The sequence below is a fragment of the Pseudorasbora parva genome, chromosome 12 (assembly GCF_024679245.1).
Source record: "Pseudorasbora parva isolate DD20220531a chromosome 12, ASM2467924v1, whole genome shotgun sequence".
Classification (NCBI taxonomy): Eukaryota; Metazoa; Chordata; class Actinopteri; order Cypriniformes; family Gobionidae; genus Pseudorasbora; species Pseudorasbora parva.
Window position 1 is genome coordinate 29,285,605 of NC_090183.1, and position 12,569 is coordinate 29,298,173.

Consider the following 12,569-nt stretch of genomic DNA (forward strand, 5'->3'; position numbering starts at 1 on the left):
GCACTTGGTGATGTAATGCTTGGGTGCAGGCTGCTTGGCCATGGAAACCCATTCCATGAAGCTCTCTACACACTGTTCTTGAGCTAATCTGAAGGCCACAAAAAGTTTGGAGGTCTGTAACTACTGACTAAAAAGATGACAGCTTCTGCGTACTGTATGCCTAAGCATGCATTGACCCCACTAACATTTGACCGTGGTATATTTAGTAGTGAGGAAATCTCACAAATGGATTTATTGCACAGGTGGAAACCTATCACGGTACCATGCTTGAATTCACTGAGCTCCTGAGAGTGACCCATTCTTTCACAAATGTTTGTAGAAGTCGTCTGCCTTTTATACACCTGTGGCCATGGAAGTGATTGGAACACCTCAATTAAATTATTTGGAGGGGTGTCCCAAAACTTTTGGTAATATAGTGTATGTAAAAAATGTAAGCCCACTGACTTTCACTGAATAGACACAACAACAAAAAAATCAACAGTAGAAAGAAAGATTTTAAGCCATAAAATAGCGTCGCCACTAGATCACTACATTATATTTCTCAGCAATGCTGGATTACATCGTTACTTTTAAGTAATAAATGCACATTTTCATTGTTAAGAGACGCTGAACAGACGTAGTCATACGAATCTCTCTCTCTCTCTCTCTCTCTCTCTCTCTCTCTCTCTCTCTCACTCTCTCTCTTTAATTAATTAAAATAAATAAATGATGTAATCCATTCATTCATATAAAAGTAATTTTAAGGGGGTACTTCAGCGCTGGTAAGATTAATCTGTATTTAAACTGGCTCATTAACGAACTAGAAATGTGGGGATGAAAGACAACAACTCCCAGAATGCGTCGCTGCCCTGCGAGGCCACTCCCAAAGCCACCGCTACTGGATTACTGTGACTGAGTTAGAGAACAGACACAATTAAATAATGAGCGTCTGTTCAATATAATGAGTGAGTCGCTGTGCGAGTGTCACAGGACTAACGCTGCAGGAGTCAGATTACATTTACCTTCATGAATGAGATGATGAGCTCTCGTGATGAGAGCTGAGGTAATCGTGACCACTCTCGCGGCATAACTTACGTTCACAGCGCATGTTCAGTCTGATGCGTTTTCAGTTCATGCCTTTGGAAGCTTAACTTTCATATAAATTAATTTGAGAAGTTAAAACACTTACATTGCTCAGCATAGCTCCATTTACATGAATACCTGCTGCTAGGAGCGGAGCTGTGAGTGCGATCTCCCATCCCCCATGCGTCGATTGAAAACATGCGAAAATGACTCCTTCTGCTAGCTGTAGTCTTTAGCCTTTGGCCAAAAATTCGATGGCACAATCATTTGAATATACTCCAGGGTTTCTACTGATACAAACCGCATTATTATAGAGCATGTAAGTACATTAATATAATGCGCGAGCATTAATAATTAATAATCTCTCTAATAAACTCAGTTCTCGCGCTCAAGCAGAGAGATTCGCACTTGGCACATTATATTCCGTGCGCGAGCAGAGTGATTTGTGCTCCTGCATTACATTCCACGCGCGAGCAGAGGGATTCGCGCTCATGCATTATATTAATGTACTTTCGCGCTACAATTATATTAATGTACTTTAATGCGCTCTCAACATTTAATAGGAAAATAATGCCATTCTCTTTGTGGTGTTTGTGTTGTGCGCTAGGGAAAGTAAATGCGTCATACACCATTGCGCCGCTATATAATTGATATCGCAATATGACTGTTTCTATCATATAAAAATGTATACCGGTTTTATCGTGAACGGTATGATTTGGCACACCACAATATCTAGACACTGCGATAACCACAAATCCTCTCAACAGCAGCTTTTTAAATCACTGTCACTGTTAAAGGTGCACTATGTAGTATTTTTGCAGTAAAATATCCAAAAACCACTAGCCCACTGTAATATATTTTGTTCAGTTGAGTACTTCCAATATCCCAAATGTTTCCAACTATTTGTAAATTGTGAGAAAATTGCTATTTTAACTAAGGACCCGGGAAGTGTCAGCATAGTGTTTGAGCGAGTCGCCTGTCAATCGCGTCATATTTGCTTTACCCTTGGTTTTATTCTGCAGAAGTGCTTTTCTCTTAGCAGTGTAAACAAGTCACAGCAGCGCCGAGCGAACGCACAGAGTAACGTCATAACATAATTTTAAACACACTTAAATGTATTTGATATGATAAACAGAGCTGCTTTATCTCATAAGCATGACAGGAAAAAGTAGAAGTGCGGGCGCCTGTGTCCCGTTCCGTCATAATAAAAGTCCCCGGTACTGAAAACCACATGTCCCAAGATACTGCCCTCCCACCTGGCATCATCAAACTACGCCTTTGTTTAGAATAGGCACCCCTCCAGTGGACGGAAAGTTGCATAGTGCATCTTTAATGACATGTTGAATCAGGTCAAGCTGGCACTGTGCTCCTACAAAAGAAATATATAAATTGATCTGATATAAATGTTAGGTAAATTCAACACAAATACTCAGCTTATTGACTCTCAACTAAAAACCACTTTAATCAATATGGAACATGATTGAGTTTATAATGCTCCTTTTTGGGCCTGCAAGGATGATTTATGGTGGTTCATTAAAAGCTATAAAACTATATTTAATTAAATCGATTAAAATGTGTAATTAACTTATGTAACACATAAATGTCATTTGAGACATGCAAAACATTCTCTTCCATACAAGCTTAAAAATGCTTAAACAACATATCATCTATAACATTTGCAATCATCACTTACTATCGAGCTATAAAAGTTCTGCATTTATAATATTACTAGTCAAAACTATATATTAAATGAGTTGCATATTGCCCTTAAGATAGGATTGCATAAGAGCTTCAGCAGGCACATAAAATAGATCAATCTTGACGTGAAGAATGATCCAATCATTCTGTCTAGAGTAGAATAATGAACATGCCACTCAAACAGGGGCAAATTTGCAGTTGATAAAATGCATCTACTTATATCATCAAAAGTGAATAAAACTCAGCTTTTGTTACCAATATAAATTTGTTGAACTGTGTTACATAAAACTAAATGTGGACTGAGGCCAATGCTGACAAACATCTCCTGGCTAATATGCCGTTCCCAAGGTTTCATGGAAAAGACAATACTTGGTCTAGAAAAACATTCACAAAAAGAAGCAATTGCAATAACATGACATCATGATACAATGTTCACATGAGACAAACATCTACAGGCCACATAATGGAAATTGGTCTGAATACTATTATGTCTTGACAAAGACCATTAAAGTCTGTGTAAAGCAATATTAAAAACATTAAAAAGTGTTCTGAGTTTGTCACACCACAGAAAAATGTTTTTACCACCTAGCCAAATATGAATGCTAAAAAAAAGTTCTAAAAAGTACAAGTAAAAAGTTCTCAAAATCTTGAAAAAATCAGCAGTATTCTATGCTCTCAAATGCAGGCGGCATGTCTGCTGTCGGTGCCTAAACCAAAACTATTTGTGAGAAAGCTTACACTCATTGGTGGGCACATACTGCCAACGATGGCACCAGATGTCGCGGGACAGGAGGATGAAGGTCTGCGACCCCCACCCCAAATCATCAGCCCCCTCGGTTAAGTCTCTACCTGATTGTCTAATCCTAACCACACATCTCATACTAAACCAACCCCCACAACTAATCCTAAACCTACCAAAAAACACTAGGGGCGGTAAAGATTTGGCGGGGGTCAAAATTCGGAACAACACAGGGGCGGGAGATAGTCGTTTCGGCCCCATTCACCAGTAACAGCGAATTATCAGTGGATTCTAGTTGTGTCACATGAAAGTTTGTAAAACTATCCGGTATTAAATGTTCACTTCAGAGCCAGGTGTTGGTGGTGAACAGGTTTCCATCAAGGTGGCTCTTCACAAAATTAATCCACCTCTTCTTCCTTTATGTGACGAAGGCATAGCTATTAGCGACTATTTAGCATTACGTAATCATCACAAGACACACAGGAGCCAATGACATTTTACAATCAAAGCTGTCATAATGACACAATTGGTCACAAGACATACTAAAGCCAATGTAATTTCACTATCAAAGCTGACATAACGTTTCTTCGGGTTGCAATTTTTCAATGTTTGTATGATCTTGGGCAGATGGAGACGCTAATCGCTTGTGGGGATTTTCTTCACACAAATCAAACGTTTGGCCTCGGACCACTTGGAATATTTGTACTTTTTGAATAAATTGTGCTATATTCGCCTTTAAAGGACAACTCCGCCGAATTTTTAAGTTTATTTTGATCGTTATATCTTTGTGAGTACAGCCTATAGAAAGAAAGAAAAAAACGGATTGGTGCTTGCAACGCAGAGTTATTACAGTTAATGCCCAGAGTCTATTTTTTCTATAGACTGTACTACTCACAAAGATATAACGATCAAGATAAACTTAAAAATTCACCGGAGTTGCCAAAAAAATCCTGAACACAAAAATGGTGAAAAACTGTGTAACGGTCTGACTCCACAAATTCAGTACTACATTGTTCACTGTCTTTGTAACATGTTTTCAGCAATACATTTCTAACATTTATAATGTGTTTGGAAACAAATTTCTGAGTTTACAAAAGATATATCCAATATCTGCCTTTACACGGAAAGTATTTTTGTACAGATGCAAAAAGCTCCAATCTATAGAACATGCAGAAAAAGTACATTACTGTCACCGTATTTAGAAGAATGATAATGGCTTGTGAGAGTAAATGTCTTGTCATTGTTATGCAAATAACTTAAGCAGAACAAAAAAAAGGTTGTCATACCCATTTCAGTTTGCTAAAACCGTGCAAACACAACCATGAGAGTTTGCGCAACATCAGCAGTTAATGTGCTCTTCCTTCCTAGAGGCTTGTCAGGCTGTTTGACTCTAAGCTTTGCATGAAACATTCATTTTGTAATATCTGTCTTTTTTCACCCTTTCAGTTAGTTCAGAAAAACAGTCCAGTGGTTCAAGACAACACATTTTATTGTTACTAACCAAAAAACAAATAAAACAGAACATGGGCAAGCTGTTAGTAGATTAATTCTTCAATGGAAGGACATTTCAAAATCAGTGAATTTTTCAGACGTAAATCCTGTGCTAAATAAATAACAGGCATGCAAAATGTCATACCTTTTAACCTCATGGTCACAAAGTAAAAAAGATTATTAATAAGAAAAGAATAACATTACAAAAAGCAACAGCTTATATAATACGTCTAAGATAGTGATATTAAGGCTGCGTCTGTAAATGTTTTCAGAAACATAATTGCCTCATTAAAGGAGTCATGACATGTTTTGTCATTATTATAATTTAAATGCCTCTTGAGGTTCACTTAAAATGTTGTTAAACTTCATATTGTTTTTATATTCACACAAATTATTATTTTCAACCCTCATTATGAATCTCTGTCCGAAGTTTAGTTTGGGTGCCAGCCACCCTTAAGACTTATCAGTAAATTACACTGTTATGACTAGCTAACATCATTGCATGGGAATAATTATCAACCAAAGCAAAAGTCATTTTATGGGTGGAGTAGATGAGAAACTGAACAGCCATCTGTCTAATGTCTGTATCCACTGTAGACAGCATCAGTGATTATAATGGGTTTTATTTGCCTTTGACTCGCGTTCGTGTGCAGGTGTCAGCTGTTTAGTGACTATATGCCAGTGGAAGGGGCCTATGGTGCGATGATGTTAAAGTATTTATCAATATCTTATGTTAGACTAGAGGCAGTCATGTGCAAATGTATCAGATCCGGAGGATTAAATAAATTGAACAGGAGGAGCAACAACAGCAGGACGTCCGTCTCTGTGGTATGTACTGTATTTAGTGGCCTGTCAACATTTGTGTGTGTTTACTCGCAGTTTATGAGGAAATGATTTGGTTTATGGACTATTGTATTCGACTAAACATTAGCAGTAGCAAGAAAAATGGTTTTGCACGTCAGACTAGTGTAACGTTATACATAGAACAAATTAACGTTATACATAGAACAAATATCTGCAAAACAGATAAAGAATCAAACCCACTATAATTAATGTCACACTGACCCTCCTCTCACTGGCCCATGGCCAGGCTGTGTGCATGGCAATGTGGAGGTGCATGAGCGCTGGTGGCAGAGTGCAATGAGATGCACCTGCTGCTTATTGCACCTTGTCACCACTGCCAAAACCCCCCACCTCAATCTCTGCACCAGTTCTGGCACATTAGTGGAAGGTGTCCTGAGTTGACAAGCTAACATGGCCCTAAAACTACCCTCAGCTAACCATATTGAGCCTGTAAGGCTGATTAGTGTAGTGCATATATCATGCAAATACTGATTGTGCATGGAACGTGTGTCAAACTGCCAAACTGCTGAAATCCTAGGCATTTCTCAATGTCAAGGAAGGATCCTCGGAAATATGCTTGTATCGGGGTTTGTAGATGTGAAGGAAGGAGGCAGGAACCGGCGAACGTTCAACAACTTTATATTGAATAATAAACAAAACGAAAGAAACGTTATAAACACACACACACATAATAAAACATAAACAAACCATAATGCCTCGCTGCTAGCCACAATGCTTTTATTTATGTTACCAAACATTTATTATAACCGTAGTAAATATGAGTAAAGTTTAACGTTTAAATGCCGGTACAAATTACTACTGTATTGATATAAAAAAATATACAAATAACATTACAAATAACGTTATTGATGGCCAACGGACCTTTTCACTGACGTAATGACGTGCACTTGCTAGCCTGTCCCATTTACTTGTTCTCTGAATGCAAAAGAGGAGCCTCGCCTAGCCTCTGAAGGAAGTGACTTGGAACTGTCATCCAAGGAAGCATTCTTGACACTGAGAAACACACTGTGACATTGACGATCCGAATCATGAATCAATCTGCTGATTCATGACCATTTGAATCTTTGAGGTTTGAAAACAAACGCGGAAGAGAAGACAATACTGAATAAAGTTGTAGTTTTTGTTATTTTTGGACCAAAATGTATTTCCGATGCTTCAAGAGATTCTAATTAACCAACTGATGTCACATATGGACTACTTTGATGATGTTTTTATTCCCTTTCTGGACATGGACAGTATAGTGTGTATACACTTGGATACGCTCTCGGACAAAATATAAAATATCTTAAAGGGATACTTCACCGGTTTTTCATATTAAACTATGTTATTCCCTCAATTAAAACGAGTTGATACATACCTCTCTCATCTGAGTGCGTGCACTTAATCTCTCTGACGCACGGTGACGATCTGATAGCATTTAGCTTAGCACACTAAGCCCAGTTCATTCACTATGGAACCAAACAGAGATCAAGTTAGAAGCGACCAAACACCTCCACGTTTCCCCTATTTAAATACAGTTACACCAATAGCTGAACGACCTAGTATGGTGACATAAAATAAAACGTGGCACTTTTCTAAGCGGATTAAAAAGGAGAACTATAATGTATGGCGGAATAACACTTCTGAGAGTTCTTCGACTCGGCGCAGTAAAAAGTCCCGTCTCCCCCTCCCCCCTATTGACAGAAATCAGAGAGTGAGGGGGAGACGTGAGGAAGGATTCTTCAGCCGGGACTTTTTACTGCGCCGAGTCGAAGTACTCTCAGAAGTGCTATTCCGCCATACATTATAGTTCTCCTTTTTAATCCGCTTAGAAAAGTGCCACGTTTTATTTTATGTCACTATACTAGGTCGTTCAGCTATTGGTGTAACTGTATTTAAATAGGGGAAACGTGGAGGTGTTTGGTCGCTTCTAACTTGATCTCTGTTTGGTACCATAGTGAATGAACTGGGCTTAGTGGGCTAAGCTAAATGCTATCAGATCGTCACCGCGTGTCAGAGAGATTAAGTGCACGCACTCAGATGAGAGAGGTATGTATCAACTCGTTTTAGTTAAGGGAATAACATAGTTTAATATGAAAAAGCGGTGAAGTAACCCTTTAAACTGTGTTCCGAAGATGAACGGAGGTCTTACAGGTGTGGAACGAAATTAGGGTGAGTCATTAATGACATCAATTTCATTTTTGGGTGAACTAACCCTTTAACTAGGAGACCTCTTATTCAATGACCGCCTGGCCCTACTCTTCTTAACAACTCACTCTTCTGTCTTGAACATTCCTTATTAATTGCATTTTTGACCAAACAAAATACTTTCTGAATCATGAAACTATGTCCGCCTTCAATCCCTGCCACACAATCTACAAGAAACTAATCCATATTTGAAGAATAAAGAGGTTTGTTCAGTAATCTTTCCAACAATGGACTAAAGTAATTAAATGTATGGTTTTCATTAGCCAAAGTAAACGAATAATCAGGGAGATTGACGATAACTGCATGTGCTAAGGTCGAACAAATGAGGTACTGTGTAGCTGAGGTTCTGCAACAACAATTATACATGAGAAATCATAGCACACAGTACAAACTTCAAAAAAGACATTGGGTATCTGCTCATGAAGCAACACATTCAACTAACTAAGCCCGTTACAAGTACCTCGTAACATAGATGCACAAGCTCTCAACACACATCCAGTTGAGTGGGATAGCAATTCCCCAAACTCACACTTTAAAATACAGACTGCAAGCCAATCATTGAGTGTGTTATTCTTTTATGAAATTCATCAGGCAAACCCTTTATCCTGTGTCACTGAGAGTCCATCTGTTCAACCAAGGTTTGATTGATTGTCCATGAGATGATGGCAGCAAACATGCTTGTCTCAACGGGGCAAGTAATTATGAGGAAAGCCTCAGAATAGGAGAAAAGCCAAGTAGCATAGGAGGGCAAACTAAATCACATTCTCATATAAATTATCATACACTCTCATTTTCTGGAATTAAATATTTTGCATCATTGGTTTCTACCTCCTAGTATGTGGTATATTCTTCCACAAAATAACAGTCACCTTTTTAAAATCCTTAGAGCAAATATGTATGAGAGACATTAAAACTGGTTAAAGAATTGTCATGTAATTTGATTAACTGATGTTTTTGTATACGCATCACCTAAATCGATCTTCCATTTTTCTTTGACTCTAGGGGAAACATTTTTGCTATATAGTCTAATAGGGGCAAATAAAATATGATGAATAGATGGTGAAATAATCTACACTGAGAACCAAATTGGACCTATTACAGGTCTCTGTGGAACACCATAGAGATGTTTTTAACATAATTGTTTGTTAATTCTGCTACAATCCTTTTTATTGAATATGAGCAGTAATTAAATATGTAAATATTTTATTTTAGCAATACAGACCTTATTTACTGTGTTGAAAAAAATGTGGAGTTATATTGACGGTTATATTAAGAGAATTATTCAAGACATAAAAAGTCTAATGTGATCAAAGTAGGAGCCAACCACATATTTATTACAGAAAAAACTAAGCAATATAATGTGGTTGTGTGGAGATAGATGGGGATATTTATCAGGGTTCACTGCCTTGCCAGCTGACAGCACTTCAATCTTTTGTTTTTGGGTGAACAGTGACTAATTCAAAAAAAAAAAAACTGTGTTTAAGTAGTGCTTAATTCTTTCTAATATCATCCCTATTTGATTGTAAGGATGATTAAGCAGATTGTAAACAATCATTTTGCATGGATAAGCCAAACTGAATACAAGTAGGCCTACACTGGATACTGAGTGCTTGCATAAGACTAAATCTGACATAAACCTGACATAAACATTTCTGAGCATCAGATTAACTGAGAAAATACAAATATGTTTATATACTAGAATTAGATAAATGTTTATGTAATGTGCCTTTTACTGTAAAAAATAAATAAATAAAACATTCTTATACTTTACTTCATGTGTCTTTTTACTTAATTCACTTGCATAAAAAAAGCCTAGTTCATAATAAAGTAGGCAATGGTATAGCCGAAATAACACAATGAACATTTTCAAATGCTTTTTAAAAAAAAAGTTCAGAAATGTATATAATGGTTTGTCACATAAGCAAGATTGTTTTTGCATTAATAACAACAGTTGAATAATTCATAATTGATAAGTAACTATTGCCTATTGATATAGGCCTATTGATTAATGTTTCAGACATACCATTCGTGTAGGGTCTTGTGAGTGAACAAACCAAGCACAGACCGACAACCACTCTCTGTTAACTTAACTTCCGGTTTCAAGAAAAAAAAATATTTGAAATAATTATTTTAATATTTGAATGGCTGTCCCAGCAAACAGGGAACATAGACAAGACACAGAAAGAAATTTCTGAACGAATAGGCTGTTCCCAGAGTGCTATATCAAAGCACCTCAGTGGGAAGTCTGTGGGAAGGAAAAAGTGTGGCAAAAAACGCTGCACAACGAGAAGAGGTGACTGGACCCTGAGGAAGATTGTGGAGAAGGACCAATTCCAGACCTTGGGGGACATGCGGAAGCAGCGGACTGAGTTTGGAGTAGAAACATCCAGAGCCATAGTGCACAGGCGTGTGCAGGAAATGGGCTACAGGTGCTGCATTCCCCAGGTCAAGCCACTTTTGGGCTACAGAGAAGCAGCACTGGACTGTTGCTCAGTGGTCCAAAGTACTTTTTTCGGATGAAAGAAAATTTTGCAAGGTGCCAGAGTCTGGAGGAAGACTGAGGAGAAAGAAATGCCAAAATGTCTGAAGTCCAGTGTCAAGTACCCACAGTGATGGTCTGGGGTGCCATGTCAGCTGCTGGTGTTGGTCCACTGTTTTATCAAAGGCAGGGTCAATGCCGCTAGCTAGCAGCAGAGTTTTTGGAGCACTTCATGCTTCCATCTGCTGAAAAGCTTTAAGGAGATGAAGATTTTGTTTTTCAGCATGACCTGGCACCTGCTTACAGTCCCAAAACCACTGGTAAATGGTTTACTGACTCTGGATGAGCTTAAGGCCGCTATCGAAGCATCCTGGGCCTCCATAACACCTCAGCAGTGCCACAGGCCGATCGCCTCCATGCCACGCCGCATTGAAGCAGTCATTTCTCCAAAAGGATTCCCGACCAAGTATTGAGTGCATAACTGAACAAAATTATTTGAAGGTTGGCTGTTTTTGTATTAAAAACACTTTTCTTTTATTGGCCGGATGAAATATGCTAATTTTTTTGAGATAGGAATTTTTGGTTTTCATGAGCTGTATGCCAAAATCATCAGTATTAAAACAATAAAAGACCTGAAATATTTCAGTTGTTGTGCAATGAATCTAAAATATATGAGTTTAATTTTTATCATTACATTATGGAAAATAATTAACTTTTATCACATATGCAATTTTTTTTAGAAGGACCTGTATATATATATATATATATATATATATATATATATATATATATATATATATATATATATATATATATATATATATATATATATATATAACAATTCATAAATAACGTTTTCATTTCTTTTGGGAACGTTAGCAAAACGTTCGTCGTGTAACATTTAAGTTAACGTTAGCCGGCGTGGAGTTTTGTTTTGTTTTGTTTTGTTTTAAGCCCTCGCTGTTTGCCTTTTACATGGTACAGTAGAAATTAACTCTTTTGATTCCGAAATAACACTTGGGTAGAAAACACGACATTGCTGCTGAAGAAACGGAGACTCTTACATTTAGAAGAACAGCACTCAAAAAGTACCCATATTATCTATGATAGCCTGACTAGCCTGCTTTTTATGGTTCTTGTTGTAAATAAAAAAACACTATGAGCGTTGGTATCAAATCTAGCAGAGCAACTTATCAGACAGAATAATCCTGGTGAACAGCCCTAAGCATCCCAACTGAGAATCAGGAGATGAAAACACACACCCAATTATCAAAACAGAACGCTCTAATATCAAAAAAAGGCAAAAGTGTAAACAATAGAACAAAAGCTGGAACAAGCATCTGAGCATTACATTCTCACCTCAAATGCGGATCCACTTTCTTGCACGTGGGAGACAAAAGAGGTACAAAATGATCCTGTTTTAAACTCGTGAGCAATAACACGAGTGCTGTGCCGTTGCGTTTTTATGTGTATAACCCATGAGGTGGACCAGAATCGTCAATGAAGAGGAACCAGCATCTTCTGTCCCGGTATTGAAACCCGCTCCGCTTCTGTCCTTCAACACTGCTAGTCTGAGACAGTCTGAACTGGTACACGGGGTCCGCACAGAAACCAGCACTCCAACTACAACAAAAAAAATACGCTGGTTCGGTTTTTTTGTCTCGGTTTGGCAAAATGCAGGCGGTTTTCACACGCACCAGCCTTGCGCTCTCGCTCTAGAGGCTGAGCGTTCACTGTGCCTGTCAAAAGCAGAGGAGGATCTCCAATACAAGAGCGCTTATATACACTGAGACGTGGGATGCGTGTGATTAAGTCACTGGATGGGGGGATGAATGCTCAATTTATTGCATTTAGCCTATTTTATGTTTGTCTCCAGGCACTGGTTCAAATAGCACGTCCATTCCTGCATTCCTGAGTCACTAGCACTTACCATGGTTGAGACTGCATGGGGATCTGTCACTTTTTTACGACGGTTTTTATTTATTTATTTTATTTTTAGGGCGGGAATTTTCTGAAAGTCAGTTTTATTATAAATGCATACATTTAAAC

General features: G+C 38.0%; 1 protein-coding gene across 1 annotated transcript in view; it reads right to left on the reverse strand.

Annotated features, from left to right (window-relative positions):
- The window catches only part of pde4ba (phosphodiesterase 4B, cAMP-specific a), a 198,531-nt gene extending 186,289 nt beyond the window's left edge, over positions 1-12,242 (reverse strand). Inside the window, exon 1 of the mRNA XM_067459784.1 lies at positions 11,880-12,242. The gene's annotated coding sequence lies outside the window, so the exon portion shown is untranslated. The remainder of the gene's footprint in view (positions 1-11,879) is intronic.
- Between the last annotated feature and the right edge of the window lie 327 nt (positions 12,243-12,569).